This window comes from Rhopalosiphum padi, chromosome 3 (assembly GCF_020882245.1).
Source record: "Rhopalosiphum padi isolate XX-2018 chromosome 3, ASM2088224v1, whole genome shotgun sequence".
NCBI classification, from domain to species: domain Eukaryota; kingdom Metazoa; phylum Arthropoda; class Insecta; order Hemiptera; family Aphididae; genus Rhopalosiphum; species Rhopalosiphum padi.
Window position 1 is genome coordinate 18,629,996 of NC_083599.1, and position 13,227 is coordinate 18,643,222.

Below are 13,227 nucleotides of genomic sequence, written 5' to 3' on the forward strand. Positions count from 1 at the left end.
GTTATTAAGGATTTTTAAACGTCGTACTTAGGTCGAACGATTTTTGAAAACCCAAAATTTGAAATAAAGAGTTTTTGGAAAAAACAAAAACTGATTCTGGTTTGGAATTACATGTAGAATATTTTAACTTCTGTGATAAATTGTCGTTGGACCACCAGGTGACCTAGGAAACGCGAATGAAAATTGAAAATTTCGAAAAATGAAAGTTCTCGTTTACGAAGTGTTTTATGGGAAAACCGAGAGAGATAGGACGAAAGTCGTGAGACATAAAATTGATCCCCATAACCAGCTTCATAAGTTGTATGTTTTTGATTTTTCGAAAAACCGTTATTAAGGATTTTTAAACGTCGTACTTAGGTCGAACGATTTTTGAAAACCCAAAATTTGAAATAACGAGTTTTTGGAACAAAGAAAAACTGATTCTGATTTAGAATTACATTTAGAACATTTTAACATCTGTGATAAATTATCGTTGGACTACCAGGTGACCTAGGAAACGCGAATGAAAATTGAAAATTTCGAAAAATGAAAGTTCTCGTTTACGAAGTGTTTTATGGGAAAACCGAGAGAGATAGGACGAAAGTCGTGAGACATAAAATTGATCCCCATAACCAGCTTCCTAAGTTGTATGCTTTTGATTTTTCGAAAAACCGTTATTAAGGATTTTTAAACGTCGTATTTAGGTCGAACGATTTTTGAAAACCCAAAATTTGAAATAACGAGTATTGGAAAAATTAAAAACTGATTCTGGTTTGGAATTACATGTAGAACATTTTAACGTCTGTGATAAATTGTCGTTGGACAACAGGTGACCTAGGAAACGCGAATGAAAATTGAAAATTTCGAAAAATGAAAGTTCTCGTTTACGAAGTGTTTTACGGGAAAACCGAGAGAGATAGGACGAAAGTCGTGAGACATAAAATTGATCCCCATAACCAGCTTCATAAGTTGTATGTTTTTGATTTTTCGAAAAACCGTTATTAAGGATTTTTAAACGTCGTACTTAGGTCGAACGATTTTTGAAAACCCAAAATTTGAAATAACGAGTATTGGAAAAATTAAATACTGATTCTGGTTTGGAATTACATGTAGAACATTTTAACGTCTGTGATAAATTGTCGTTGGACAACAGGTGACCTAGGAAACGCGAATGAAAATTGAAAATTTCGAAAAATGAAAGTTCTCGTTTACGAAGTGTTTTATGGGAAAACCGAGAGAGATAGGACGAAAGTCGTGAGACATAAAATTGATCCCCATAACCAGCTTCCTAAGTTGTATGCTTTTGATTTTTCGAAAAACCGTTATTAAGGATTTTTAAACGTCGTATTTAGGTCGAACGATTTTTGAAAACCCAAAATTTGAAATAACGAGTATTGGAAAAATTAAAAACTGATTCTGGTTTGGAATTACATGTAGAACATTTTAACGTCTGTGATAAATTGTCGTTGGACAACAGGTGACCTAGGAAACGCGAATGAAAATTGAAAATTTCGAAAAATGAAAGTTCTCGTTTACGAAGTGTTTTACGGGAAAACCGAGAGAGATAGGACGAAAGTCGTGAGACATAAAATTGATCCCCATAACCAGCTTCATAAGTTGTATGTTTTTGATTTTTCGAAAAACCGTTATTAAGGATTTTTAAACGTCGTACTTAGGTCGAACGATTTTTGAAAACCCAAAATTTGAAATAACGAGTTTTTGGAACAAAGAAAAACTGATTCTGATTTAGAATTACATTTAGAACATTTTAACGTCTGTGATAAATTGTCGTTGGACCACCAGGTGACCTAGGAAACGCGAATGAAAATTAAAAATTTCGAAAAATGAAAGTTCTCGTTTACGAAGTGTTTTACGGGAAAACCGAGAGAGATAGGACGAAAGTCGTGAGACATAAAATTGATCCCCATAACCAGCTTCATAAGTTGTATGTTTTTGATTTTTCGAAAAACCGTTATTAAGGATTTTTAAACGTCGTACTTAGGTCGAACGATTTTTGAAAACCCAAAATTTGAAATAACGAGTATTGGAAAAATTAAAAACTGATTCTGGTTTGGAATTACATGTAGAACATTTTAACGTCTGTGATAAATTGTCGTTGGACAACAGGTGACCTAGGAAACGCGAATGAAAATTGAAAATTTCGAAAAATGAAAGTTCTCGTTTACGAAGTGTTTTATGGGAAAACCGAGAGAGATAGGACGAAAGTCGTGAGACATAAAATTGATCCCCATAACCAGCTTCCTAAGTTGTATGCTTTTGATTTTTCGAAAAACCGTTATTAAGGATTTTTAAACGTCGTATTTAGGTCGAACGATTTTTGAAAACCCAAAATTTGAAATAACGAGTATTGGAAAAATTAAAAACTGATTCTGGTTTGGAATTACATGTAGAACATTTTAACGTCTGTGATAAATTGTCGTTGGACAACAGGTGACCTAGGAAACGCGAATGAAAATTGAAAATTTCGAAAAATGAAAGTTCTCGTTTACGAAGTGTTTTACGGGAAAACCGAGAGAGATAGGACGAAAGTCGTGAGACATAAAATTGATCCCCATAACCAGCTTCATAAGTTGTATGTTTTTGATTTTTCGAAAAACCGTTATTAAGGATTTTTAAACGTCGTACTTAGGTCGAACGATTTTTGAAAACCCAAAATTTGAAATAACGAGTTTTTGGAACAAAGAAAAACTGATTCTGATTTAGAATTACATTTAGAACATTTTAACGTCTGTGATAAATTGTCGTTGGACCACCAGGTGACCTAGGAAACGCGAATGAAAATTAAAAATTTCGAAAAATGAAAGTTCTCGTTTACGAAGTGTTTTACGGGAAAACCGAGAGAGATAGGACGAAAGTCGTGAGACATAAAATTGATCCCCATAACCAGCTTCATAAGTTGTATGTTTTTGATTTTTCGAAAAACCGTTATTAAGGATTTTTAAACGTCGTACTTAGGTCGAACGATTTTTGAAAACCCAAAATTTGAAATAACGAGTTTTTGGAACAAAGAAAAACTGATTCTGATTTAGAATTACATTTAGAACATTTTAACGTCTGTGATAAATTGTCGTTGGACCACCAGGTGACCTAGGAAACGCGAATGAAAATTAAAAATTTCGAAAAATGAAAGTTCTCGTTTACGAAGTGTTTTACGGGAAAACCGAGAGAGATAGGACGAAAGGCGTGAGACATAAAATTGATCCCCATAACCAGCTTCATAAGTTGTATGTTTTTGATTTTTCGAAAAACCGTTATTAAGGATTTTTAAACGTCGTACTTAGGTCGAACGATTTTTGAAAACCCAAAATTTGAAATAACGAGTATTGGAAAAATTAAAAACTGATTCTGGTTTGGAATTACATGTAGAACATTTTAACGTCTGTGATAAATTGTCGTTGGACAACAGGTGACCTAGGAAACGCGAATGAAAATTGAAAATTTCGAAAAATGAAAGTTCTCGTTTACGAAGTGTTTTATGGGAAAACCGAGAGAGATAGGACGAAAGTCGTGAGACATAAAATTGATCCCCATAACCAGCTTCCTAAGTTGTATGCTTTTGATTTTTCGAAAAACCGTTATTAAGGATTTTTAAACGTCGTATTTAGGTCGAACGATTTTTGAAAACCCAAAATTTGAAATAACGAGTATTGGAAAAATTAAAAACTGATTCTGGTTTGGAATTACATGTAGAACATTTTAACGTCTGTGATAAATTGTCGTTGGACAACAGGTGACCTAGGAAACGCGAATGAAAATTGAAAATTTCGAAAAATGAAAGTTCTCGTTTACGAAGTGTTTTACGGGAAAACCGAGAGAGATAGGACGAAAGTCGTGAGACATAAAATTGATCCCCATAACCAGCTTCATAAGTTGTATGTTTTTGATTTTTCGAAAAAACCGTTATTAAGGATTTTTAAACGTCGTACTTAGGTCGAACGATTTTTGAAAACCCAAAATTTGAAATAACGAGTTTTTGGAACAAAGAAAAACTGATTCTGATTTAGAATTACATTTAGAACATTTTAACGTCTGTGATAAATTGTCGTTGGACCACCAGGTGACCTAGGAAACGCGAATGAAAATTAAAAATTTCGAAAAATGAAAGTTCTCGTTTACGAAGTGTTTTACGGGAAAACCGAGAGAGATAGGACGAAAGTCGTGAGACATAAAATTGATCCCCATAACCAGCTTCATAAGTTGTATGTTTTTGATTTTTCGAAAAACCGTTATTAAGGATTTTTAAACGTCGTACTTAGGTCGAACGATTTTTGAAAACCCAAAATTTGAAATAACGAGTTTTTGGAACAAAGAAAAACTGATTCTGATTTAGAATTACATTTAGAACATTTTAACGTCTGTGATAAATTGTCGTTGGACCACCAGGTGACCTAGGAAACGCGAATGAAAATTAAAAATTTCGAAAAATGAAAGTTCTCGTTTACGAAGTGTTTTACGGGAAAACCGAGAGAGATAGGACGAAAGTCGTGAGACATAAAATTGATCCCCATAACCAGCTTCATAAGTTGTATGTTTTTGATTTTTCGAAAAACCGTTATTAAGGATTTTTAAACGTCGTACTTAGGTCGAACGATTTTTTGAAAACCCAAAATTTGAAATAACGAGTATTGGAAAAATTAAAAACTGATTCTGGTTTGGAATTACATGTAGAACATTTTAACGTCTGTGATAAATTGTCGTTGGACAACAGGTGACCTAGGAAACGCGAATGAAAATTGAAAATTTCGAAAATTTAAAAAGCTCTAAGTTACACTGTGTAACAAATGTAACAAAAAAATATATATTTTATAATATTACTCAGTCAACCTTTTTATTCATAAGAGATACTAGAAAGTTGACCCATGACCCACACACACTTAAACCCAAATCACCAAACATAGTATGATGTGATCTTATACTGGTGAATCTGTGTAGTGTGTAACACAAAATTCATAATAATTTTTATTATGTCTTATATAACAAAAAATGTATGTGTTTGTACTCTTTTATAATATGTTGGATTTGATGCAATGTAATTAATTTAATATTCATTAACAATTATTTGTGATTTTTTTTTTATCGTTTTTAATGCAGTTTCAAAAACATACATACATATTAATATCAGTAGTAAACTCAACATATTTTTTAAAGCATAAATAAATCTTAGAAATAGCATTTACTTGATTAAAATCTATAAATATTTAATGTATAAGTTAATATACACATCAGTTATAAGTTATGGATAAATTATAAAACTGTTATTTTATATATCTATTAAACATTATATTGCCCAAATATAAATATATATGTTATATTTTGCTTTTGTTTGTCATTAAATAAGAAATTAAATTTAATGACTTAATTTTAATTTATGTATTAAAAAGTATAAGTTGTAAATTTGTAAAGTTTGTAAGGTTTGAATACAAAACAGTTTGTTAAAAGATATCTTATCTTGTTAAATGTAAATATCCATAATACAAGAAGTCACTATTTCAATTTTTTTGTTTTTATAAATGAAATTTGATTTAAATAGTGTAAAAATAATAATAATAAAATTAATTAGTTTGTTGACACATTAAAAAGTCAATAAATAAAAGCCTTTTACACCTTATAAGGAGTTAAAGTAAAAAAAAATAATATTAATTGTCACAATAATATTTGTATCAAGTTTTCTTTTATTTCATTTAAACCGACAAACTTTGTTTGATAATCAATTATCAGATATTTATCAATAGAGTAATATTGACAGCTTTGCTGGATAGCGATTAGTTTGTATGCGAACAACACATCTTTTTGAGTAGTCATGTTAGTCCACTATTATACTAATTTATCTGAATCTCTTCTTTGCAGACTATAACAATAAAACAAAATCATATAAATAAAACCATAAGCATACATTTTTGATTATAAATGTAAAATAACCATCACCAATGTAGTATTTTTATTTGTTAATTATGATAACAATATTATAGAATATCTGGTTATTTAAAATGTTTAAACTATTGTGATAAAAATGAAAAATAAGTAAACAGGACACTAAAATAGCAGACAGTTAACCAGATAGCAATTAATACAATACTGATTTTAAGTATACATTAAATGCATTTTGACAATGTATTATGTATATTGATTAAACATAAAAATTTATATTATTTCTTTCCTCTATAAGAAAGAGTAGAATATTATAAAATTGAAATGTATTATTTAAATCTCTTATTTTGTATGTGTAACAATGCCTATAAATATCTAAAAATATTGTTTTGGGTTAAATTAAAACTTAATAATTATGAACATAATTAATAGCAGTATCAAATTGCATTGATCCCCTGTGTTGCTATGGCTGTAATATACAGACTAATAAAATATAGATAGTATTCATAAAATAACTTTTATAATAGTAAAGTGACACACTATAGTAATTCAGATAATATGAACTCTTCTACCTTACCCGGATAAACAATTATGTTAGTAGGAACAGTTTTTTCAGATGTTTTTCCAAACAGAATAATCTCTTTATTGGCCTGGATACATGTATACTTCAGTTACTGTATCTTGCTAACTATAATTAGGAAAAAAAAATTATATTAACTAAATAATTTTGAAAATTGTTTCAATAGCTCAATATTATAATGAAATTTAATGTAAAATAGAAACCAATCTTTAATCAATATTATTATAGCAAACATCTTTGATGTTTATAGTTTGTATAACCTAAAGTATATATACTTATATTATTTATTATTATCTATACTTGATATAGAAAAGTAAAAAAATAACAATATAGATATAAACACCTTTTTAATATTATAAAATAGTAATTCTATCACCATTTACTACTACTATAAAATTGATCAGCCAACAATTACAAAATCACAGGTATCAACCAACACCTGACTACAACTTTATAAGATAAATAATTATCTTGTCAGTGTATCTCTTAAGTTGTTTCAGATATGCTAATAGGTAATAAACCTTTAATGGAGTACTACATTATAGGAACATTAGGAACACTATACAGAACTTACATGATTTAAGTTATGAAGATTTGAATATGAATGGTTGTAGATAGCATGAATTTAACTTGTTTTTTGCAATGGTTTCAATTATTTATCGATACATTGTACCTAGAAAGTAAAATAATTATACTGTTAATTAAATCTACATATTATGCAAACCGGTTGTTTCCAATGACTATAGAATGACTGATGAAGACCACATCTAAAGAGAACTGTTTAAATCTGTAATTTTGTATACTGTACAGGGTAAAGAACATATTATTTAATTATACAAAAACTAACTACTTAGAACGTAAATACTAAAAAGTAAAATTAAAAAAATACAAATTATCAAATTAACGTATAATTATTATTTACGTAAAAATTGAACATAACCGCAATTGTTTATCAGACATTCGAAGTGGTAATCTTATAAAACTAAAACCATGGTTATACTAATTAATAATTCATTATCTTAATGTATAATATATGATAATATTGATAAAGCTAATTTTGTATTGTTTTTTGGCTTTTTTATGCTTTTTGAAAGTTATCTATTTAACTACTGAAAAAATTCATTACACTGACCATTTAAATGGAATCTGCATAAAATTTCTCTATCGATAAACTTTAGATTTCACCATTTATCGTTCTTCTATGTGGGATTAACCTCATCTACAAACGAACAATGACAAATTTTTGAATAGAAAACATAATATTACACTTGTCATTTTGTAATTTACTATACCTATTGTTCAGCGTTAATACATTTTGAGACTTGTCATATTATTATTATACATTCACAACAATATACATTTAATTATAAGCATTTTTAGGAGTATATATCGTTAATTTTGATGATTGAAATTCAAAGTTCATCAGTTATATGAACAATTATTGATACCTAGGTACCTAGTTGATATATAACACTGTTATATCCCGTTCCAGTCAGATCTTGTACGGTTGTTTAATTTATTGTTTGGTACCTAGTCGGTTCTTCTTAAGGAATGAAAATCAAATATCAACACAATTTTGGTTGATGAATTTAATTTATTGATTGCGAGTCGAATACTGAATAGTTAATTAAGTTTTACTTAATGAAGGATCATAAAATATAGTGTTAGAGTAAAACGACTTATTAAAAATTGTATGGCTTACGATCGAGTGATCGACTGACTGCGTCGTACATTTTAAAAATGATGGTCGTATCTCATATATACAACGAAATTGCTTATACCTATAAACGAGGGTTATAAACATTAAATAAATGTATTATCGATGTGATTTGATGAAAAATTACTTCTAAATAAATTATTTTTTATGCTGATGGCGTAATTGCCAAACGTTGAAACGCGAACAAACCTAAAACGAGTAAAAAGTTCAAAAATATAATTCGTTAAATCGATATACAGGGGTATACCACAAAGAAACGTATGTGTATACAAAAAAACAAGTGATTCGATTTTGAATTATTTTCGCACCCTGATTACGGGGTAAATAATGATCCTAGGGCATTTTGACCATAGAACCTTTATAACTCGTCATGGCATTTATAAGTCAGCACTCAAATTTCAAAAAGGTTGAACAAAAACTCAATTTCAAAAAATTCAGAAAATACGTAAAATCTAAGTACCAAAAAAAGAAAAAGAAAATCATAACTTCCCAACAAAACGTCCGATTTCTTGGTTTTGGTACCGTTCGATTTTTGACAAAATTTTTTAACGGTGCGTAGAAAAAAATTGCTCTAACCACCCAAAGTCTAAGTGTTTCGTGGCGACAAAGTCCAAAAAACTGCAAAATCCTAATTTCCTACGCCAAAAAGAGGGGTAAAAAAAGGCTCCTACAGTTTCGACACAAGACGCCGATTTTGATTACCGATCTACAAAAAATCGAACCTGCGAATTTCAGAAACGTGGAACAAAAAATAAACATTTTTCAAAATATTCATGAGGGGGGGCATAGGACCTCCGACCACCGAAAGATTTTATGTAAAATAACTTAAAACAAAACTTTTGGTGAAGAAACTATGCCCCCTACATCGAAACCCGGCCGAGTAAACACTCGACTAAAAAACTCAAATTTCGGAATTCCAAAGCCCCAAAGTGGGGTAAAAACGGCTTTTACGGTCTCGACAAAAGATATCACTTTTAATCAGAATCCTCAAAAATACCAGAATATTAAGTTTCAGACACGTAGAACGACCACTAAGGTTTTTCAAAAATATATTTGGGGGGGGGGGGGTTAAAGGTACCCAACTACAGGGTAATTTTTGGAGAGGCCTAACCATTGTTTCGGAACGTAACTTTTATAGCTGTAGAGACAATAGTTTTTTCGTAAGAATTTTTCAAAATTATAATATATCATATCATTGCCGCATGATTCTCGATATAATTTGATGAAAAACTATTTCTAAATAATATGTATACTTACCTAGTGTTTTACTAATATGAATGCCTTCCTAAAATTTAACAATTTAATGCAAGTGTACAGTACTAATAAGTAATAATAGTACTCATAGATAATGATGAAACACAGTACGAAATTAAGAATATTTACGCTTTTGAAAAGGTGTTTAAGGTCTACCTTTTGTAATTGTACGTATAATAAGTAATGTAGTTTTTTTATTTACATAGAATATTATATGACTTTGACGTTTGCGAATATATCGTATTTCTTACAAATTGTACCGAGTCGTAATTTTTCATAATTTTTTTGTTGCTTTTTGGTAATTAAAATGTAGAAGATTCAGTATTATTATACCGTTTAGGGTAATGTTAAACTTTTATAACTGAAAAATATAATTATTTACTTTGAAACCAGATTCATTAAAGAAATTGACTTAAGTACCTAATGTTGAATATTACGCAGACTTGCATTAAGTAAATAAAATAAATATTTAAAAAGTTTTATGTTATACAACATAACTTTTCTAAAACTTCGCATTTTACAACTCGTTATTTTAACACATGATATAATATGTTGTTATTATGATATTCATCCATAGATTTTGAGATTCAACTTGAAGTACTAAACTTTTTAATATTATAGTTCATAGTTGTATCGTTTCGAAATCTTCGAGGTTCAATGCAGTGACACCTTGAGATCAAATTTTTGTTCTCAAAAATGTTGAATTTTAATTTTAAAATTAAGAAATTGCTAAAACCAAATTTCCCGCCAATTTCTTTTTTTGAAAACTTTAAATTTAAATCACTACTTACCGTCTAAATAATTGAGTTGAAAAACCTTTACTATTTGGAAGATTATCTAGGGACGCATCTGCGTCGATCCTTGAAGATTTTATCTAGATGGGGCCAGTATTAAAAGGTTTAGTTTTGGAGTTAGATTTTTGAAAACGTAATAATAAATTGAATTTTTGGACAAAAATTCATAAAAGAATCAGAATTTGGACAGTTATATAATTATAAATGAGTCGACAGTTTTTAAATATTATGCAATAGTTTATGAGGAAAATAGAAAATAGCGAAAATATTGAATGTGCGGTAGGGTTGCCTATACAAAATACTTTCAAATCTGTATGCCAATTTAATAAAATACATAATGCGTTCACTATTTGAGGTGTACTGTATGACAAAATAATTTATAAAATAAATTGTATCATAGAGATAGAATAATAGAAGAATCAACCGACCAACCAATATTTTATTTTAAAAAAATAATTATAATGTATAGAACTTGCCTATATAAACCCCTTCTACTGATGAAAGAAATAAGGATCTGACAGCCTGGCTATAACTAATATTATTGAAATATAAACAAAACACAGATCACAAATGTCCATAAAACTTTTTTTTGTTGTGTAAATAAGCTTAAAAATGTAATATAAGGATAATCACAATTCATAAGTCTTGATTTGTTTTTATAAGTATTATAAGTTTATACCTTGACATTTACCTATCAAATTGCAAAAAAAGAACAAACTTTTTTGTAGTTAAAAGTTGTCTTTCTTCTATTTTTAAGTTTTGGAAATTGTATACATGATTCTTCATAAGAAGTTATATAGCAAGTATATTATTATATTTTTATACATATAATGGCATTTTCAAATGCATTGTTTTTCCTGTAAAAATGAATTTAACCTACTGCTGTACTAATGCAATAGTAAAATTAATTACTTTATTCACAATGCCATCAAATCTACTTAGTAATAATATAGGCTGATAGAACATCTTTGTTCATAATTGTTTTTCTGATATAATGATTTTATTTCATTGAATTTAAATGTCAGTACACCCATTATTAACCTATTGTACGGCAAAGCAACACCCACTTACTCAATTTTTTATAGTTAGGATTAAAAATTGAAAGCAAAACAAAGTTTCTCATAAATAGTTCTTACTGCAACCAACAGATCTGAAAATGCTTAAATACAGTTTTTGTATAAACATTATAAGATTAATTTTAATAAGAAAAACATGACTTTTTAATTTTTAAGTAGTATTTAAAAAAAAATGTAATGGGTACGTTAGTTTGTTAACTCTATAATTTATTTTAAAATCATCATTTTTGAAAAAATAAAGTATAATTTTTTACTAGTAGTTACTCACTTAATAATAAAATAATTAAATTACAGTAAATTTTATAAATAAAATAATTCAATAACAATAAACTTAATAAATTACATAATTTAATAATAAAAGGAATATTATAATTTATAACATTGAACAATAACAGACCTCCTACAATAATAAGTACAATTAATTCCCCAGTTGAATAATTTTTTGTAAGTGGACAAGTAGAAAATTAAATTTAAATGAATTACAATATTCACAGTATTTACAACATAGGTACTAAGGGATAAGGTCCAATTTGTTGTGGAACATAGTCATGATTTTGGAGAACAGTCCTCTTCAAAAACATCAACAGATCATCGTTTCTGTTTAATTACTGTACAGATTCTCTGATAATCCTTGTAGTATTTTTCTTTCAGATCTGGAAGTATAATTTCTAATTTAAAAAAGTAAATTTACATTATTCAACCATAAACATAACAAATCATGTTTATTCAGAAAATAAAAATTATACAATTTCTGTGAGGTTATTTGTGTACTGTTGTAATTCTAAAAGAACTGATTTTCAACAATAGTCAATCTTTGAAAGACTGTCTTTCTGTTTATTATATAAATTAATCATTATTTAATAATAGGTATAATATTGTCAACAATAACAATAATTAAAAACAATTTGTTTTCATACACACCATTACAAAGCAAAAATATCCACTACACGATTTCTATTTATAATGATACATTTACATATAACGTAGTATTTGAAGTAATAAAAATTTCTCAAAATTAAAACTAATTTATTTCATCAGTGATTCAATACTAATAAGGGAATTGTTCAAATTTTACAACACCAGGTTAAGCTTAATAATATGATATAATATGATAAATACGCACAGCAAATAAAAAACAATTTATATACTAGACTAAATACAAATATTGATGGAACTTACTAATTTTGTTATGAATTGTTGTTACACTGTTAATTATGTTAAACATGTGTACCTATCAACAAAACATAAAACACATAAGATAGAATACTAACATTTATAGGACAGTGTAACATAGAGACCACAGTGCAACTAAGACGATTAACAAAGAAAAAAAAGGAAAATAATTTTAAAAATAACATGTAATGATCTTAATTGATAAATATAAAATATATGTAATTTGTAACTTATTATGAGTTGTAAAGTATTTATGTATTATATATTTATATTGAAATAATAAGGAAATTATTTACTTTATGAGTGTAATAATATATAAGTTGTTAATGTACAACATACAAATAAGTAATAATGTGTGAAATTCTATAACAAACATTTGTTATTTAGGTCTATAGTTGCGCCAACGGCTTAAAAATAAAGGTAGTACTTACTAGTTGGATATTAATTAATTAATAAACATTCAAATATATTACAAACAATTGATTTAGGCACTTATTATACACAAGTTTTACTTATGTTAAATGTTGAACCAAACTTCCAGCCAGGGGCAGCAAACGTAAAACAAGTAATCGTTATTCGTTTCCCGTTAAAGTCGTTAAAATGTTGAATAACGGTAATTTATTAATTTCGACCGAAAGAATACGACGGATAAATAATGTATCTGGCGCTGGGGACCAGGCTGAGAAATTTATATACTCAAAAATCGTAGTAGAATTATTTACAATGTTGAATAGTTGGTATTAATTTGAATTTTTGCGATTTGAG